The sequence below is a fragment of the Arachis ipaensis genome, chromosome B08 (assembly GCF_000816755.2).
Source record: "Arachis ipaensis cultivar K30076 chromosome B08, Araip1.1, whole genome shotgun sequence".
Classification (NCBI taxonomy): Eukaryota; Viridiplantae; Streptophyta; class Magnoliopsida; order Fabales; family Fabaceae; genus Arachis; species Arachis ipaensis.
In genome coordinates, this window is record NC_029792.2 from 26,371,558 (window position 1) to 26,376,618 (window position 5,061).

Sequence of the window (5,061 nt, forward strand, 5' to 3'; positions counted from 1 at the left end):
TATTATATTAATATTTTTAATATAATAACAACAACAAATTATTTGACATATAATTAATTAAATTATAGTCATATTATTTATTCCCAACACTATATTTTTGTTATCCGCTAGCTATTCCCATTATAATTCATCCTTAATGCTCGCCTCCTCAAGCATCTATTGAATGGCAATTTGGATATCACTCAATATTAATAATGCTACACCATTTGAACCTTCTCCAATTATTTCACCTTTGTAGCACAACACTTCTCCTATTCTTACCAAGTACATCCCCCCTCCCCCCACCATATACATAATTAAATCAACCCTATATAAGATACATAACTACCACCCCTAACCCCTATATAAGATATATAAGATACGAATTCACCATATTATGGCAAAAAATATATTATCAATTTCTTCCTTGGCATATTACAAACGTCTTGTTCCCCCCATGTTTCAAACCAAATTCTAACATCCTGTGGTCCAACTCAACACACATTATCATAATATAAGACTAACCCCCATAATTTACATACAAATTTACAATTTTCCGGCGCCTCATTGTACAATACACAAGCTCTATCTCTTTGATCAACCATATTTCTGTTTATTAGCTTATCCTTTGTACTCAATTCATTTGTGACCTTTCCAAATATCATTCAACACATTTTAATATTGGGATGTCATGTAGTTTTTCAATTCTTACGTTTGTAAATGACGTCACATTGTATTTTTCATCAGAGCTAAATGTCCGTTGTATTAGAAATTAAATTTTAATGCGATTTTTTAAAAACATGATTAAAAAAATGATATATTTTTATCCTTAAAATTTGTTGATTTTTTACTAAGTATATACCTTTTGTGATTTTTTTGTCAACAACCAATAATACTTTTAAAATATCACAAAAAAATATATAGTTAGTGAAAAATAACCAAATTTTAAGAATAAAAATATCTTAATTTTCTAATCATGCTTGCAAAAAGTCGCATCAAAATTCAAGTTCTAAAGTATTTTTTGAGAAATACATATTTAATATTGAATATTTTTGTCGCGTTTTTAAATTATTTGAGGGTATTTTTGTCGATAACAAAAATTGAATGTATTTTTGTCAACGACAAAATTATTCAAATACATTTTTAGTAGTTTATTTTTTTTTTCTTTTTTTTTCAAATCCCTTTCTGTACTCACACAACAAAACTGAATCTCATAGTCGTTGTAATACATTTTATCAACTTATCTCTCCGGGGTTGAACTTGACTATATCTCTATCTCATGTGCCTATATCATTATTATAGTTTGATTCCATCTAATCCACTTCATGGTTTCAGTCACCCCTTAAGTCCAATTGAGTTTCTTTTATCATCTCTTCAAAATTTTTGTCGTCAAATATGCATTTGGTTGAGTTTAAAAATTCACTGTTGTTTATAAATTTTATTTCTTGAATGTCTAGGAATTTTTTCCCTCCATCACGAGTGTCCACTTTGCAAGACGAGATAAGTTGTACGTCATTGATTTCGTCCTTCTTTATCACCTTTTTTTTTTTTTCGGAATACTAACTTTACCATAAATCTAGTTTTTGGTGTTAATGTATTTCATAGGTACTTCTTTTAACAAAAATTTTAAAACTGTCACCATTTATATCTAGTTGAACAATATCATAGATCAGAGACAGTCACGTCGGGTCAACAACCGCTTTGATAGAGCTATAATTTGCTTGGACTCAAATTAGATTTGATTTATAATCTTTTAGCTTGGAGTGGATAACAAAGATAAAACAAAGACAACTCATAGTTTTGTCCTCCATAGTTTTTTTAACCTCTTTGTATACATGTGCATAGAGTTGGCATTTTATGTTTGTGGAACATGTGCATAGGCTTGGAATTATATATATTATTATGTAGGGAATGTCACATGCCCCCTGCCTAGCCCTGTTCATATTATTGAGACAACTACAATTCAAAATTTTATAAGGCCTTGGTTGATTGCAGTTAATATTTGGTGAATTCTGCGGTGTTTTAATTCTATTGTAATGTTTAAATTGTTTAACTTATTTTTAAAAATAAAATAAAATATTTAAAGTAAAAATAAAATATTAAAATTTATTAAATATTATATATTTGTCTTTTTTTTAATAAGTTAGGCACAATGTGATAGGCACGATAAGATTTACCTTAATATTATTAGGTGACACTTTATTTGATTATAGTACTTTTAGATCATCTCCAGTAGGGAACTCATCTCAGTTCCTATTTATGCCCTACATGTCATAAAAGTAACTCCACATCAGCTTTTGCGTCATAAACAGTAAATAGGAACTCAAAGCATCTTTCCCTTCTCCAATAGGAGGAACTAACTTTAATCTCTATTGTAGTCCCACTTAATTAATTAATTAAAATACTTAAAATTAATGTAATTATTTTTTCAATAATATTATTTAAATTTATAAATTTAAAAATAATTCACTATTAAAAGATATTAATTATTAAAAAATTCATATATAACAATAAATACACAATATATAATTCGAAATTACACTAATTTATAAAATTATTTAATAAAAAAATAAATAATTAATATAAAATATTAATTAAATAAAAATTTAATTATTTAATCTAATTAATTATTATAATTATTAATACATTAATTATAATTTAATTATTATTTAATTATTTATTATAATTATTTAATTATTTAAAATTTTATATAATTATTTATTTTTATAATAACTTGCCAAGTGGCAAGTTATTATTGGTGAAAATGAGTCCCCATTCCAAGAGACTCTTCCTTCTCAAAAGGTGTGCGAGAACGCATTCCTTCATCTCTCCAACGGTAAATTTCTGTGTTTGTAGAAATAGGGCTTCAACTTGTTGTCCATTGGAGTTGCTCTTAAGAAATGAGGAGTGCTAGACGGTCAGTATATTTTGTGATTTATACTCATTAATTAGCTATTATTAGTGTTTTAATGGTGTGAGATTACTCATTTTTCTTTTATTAATTAAGTACTGACCATATTTTAATAAAAGTGTTGGTCCTAGACTTTCTCTTAAAATACCTAAGCATAAATCCTTTAGGCTGTTTTTGTTTATAGAGACAGGACACTGAGACACAGGTATATAGAGACATAAAATCGTGTTTGACAGAAGAGACATAAACAGAGACAATATGTTCAGAGACACTGAATTAGTGTATTTTGTGTCCATCCTGACAGGAAGGACACGAAGACACTAACAAAGGACACAACTTATTTTTTATTTTTTTTATTATTCTTATTAAATTTTTATAATTATATTTTTTATAATTATATTTTTCGTCTCAAATTTTTTGAATGAAAAAAAATGAAAATAAAAATTGAATTTTTATAATTTGTTTTAGTTTATCACTAAACAAAATATAAAACACAAAATTTTGTATTTTTGTTTCTTTATATCTTATTCTCAATGTTTTGTCTTATCTAGTTCTAAAAAATAAATGCAACCTTAAAAAATTACAAAAATCACCATTGCATTGACACTTGGGGTAGATAGCTTATCAGAGGGATGAAAATTTTTTTCTAAAATAAAAAAGTTAGTGAAATAAGAAAACTATTATCATTAAATGATTATGTGAGTTTTATTATCTTATTCAAAAAATTTATTTTCTTATTTTATCAATATATCTATTATATTTATTATATATTACTAATTTTAAGGTCAAAATGTGTCACATGCCACTCTCTCATTCTAATTAAAATCAAATCTTTTCCTTTAAAATTAAAAAATTCTCCCCTTTTATCTCTTCTTTTTTCTATCTCTCTCGTTTCTTTACTCATTCTATCTCTCTTATATATCATTATCAATGACTAATTACGAATTTTACAATCAAAATATACAACATAACATTCTCTAATTGTATTTAAATTAAATTAAAATTAAAATTAAAATACTAAAATCGAAATATAGCTATATTATATATTATATTTATATATTACTAACTAATTTAATAACTAAAATGTATCACATGATACTCTTATTAAAATTTAGAGAAAATATTTTCCTCTAAGATTAGTAAACATCCTTCTTATATTTTCGTATCTACCTCTCTTTTTTTCTATTTCTCTCCATCCTTCTCACTCTATATATAATTTATAATTCATATTTTATATTACTGATTTGACAAATCAAAATGTGTCACCAGATATTTTCATTATAATTAAAATAAAAATTTTTCTTAGCTTCCAAAATTAACAAACTTCCTCTCTCGTTCTTCTTCTTTATCTTTCTCTCTCTTTTCTCTCATTCTCTATTTTTCTCTACCTTTATGTTCTACAAAAAATAAAATTAACAACATAATATAATTTAAATAAAAATATTATCATATACATATTTTTTTATTTAATTTTAAATTTTTATTGCTTATCTTTTTAATATATATCTTCTTTTCTTTTAAATATTTATTACATATAATTTAAAAAAAATACTAATATTTTGATTAGAAGTTAGAATCAAGATTCAATTGTTTTAAAAAAATGAGTTAATTTTATAACTATCAATATAAATTTTTTTATGTTAATATATAATTATATTTTTATATATATCACGTTAAATTCTTTTAATTTTAGATAACAAATGTTAAAATAAAATAAAAAATTAAACTCTTTTATTTGAAAATAATAACTAAAAATTTTATTATTTAATTTTGTTTAAGACTCTGATCTTCTTAGTCAACGAAGAATTTTGTCCCTTATAACTATTTTATAAAATTAAAGTAGTTTAATGCTATAAATTTTTCGTATCATAATCTATAATACCATAATTGACATAATTTTAAAAGATTTATACTCCCGTAATAGTATTATGAATAAAATACTAAGTTCTCACTAAATGTAAAATAAAGATAAATTCAACAAACATAATAACATCACAAACGGCACTGATACCGACACGAGTGAAAATATGATCTTAATGTTTAAAATTAGTTTTATTTCTAATCCTACATTTTAACTATGTCTATTAATATAATTTAAAATTGTTCTCAATTTAAAAATTTATAATCGTTTTCACCTGTAATATTTGATTTATATTTCAAAATTATCCTTA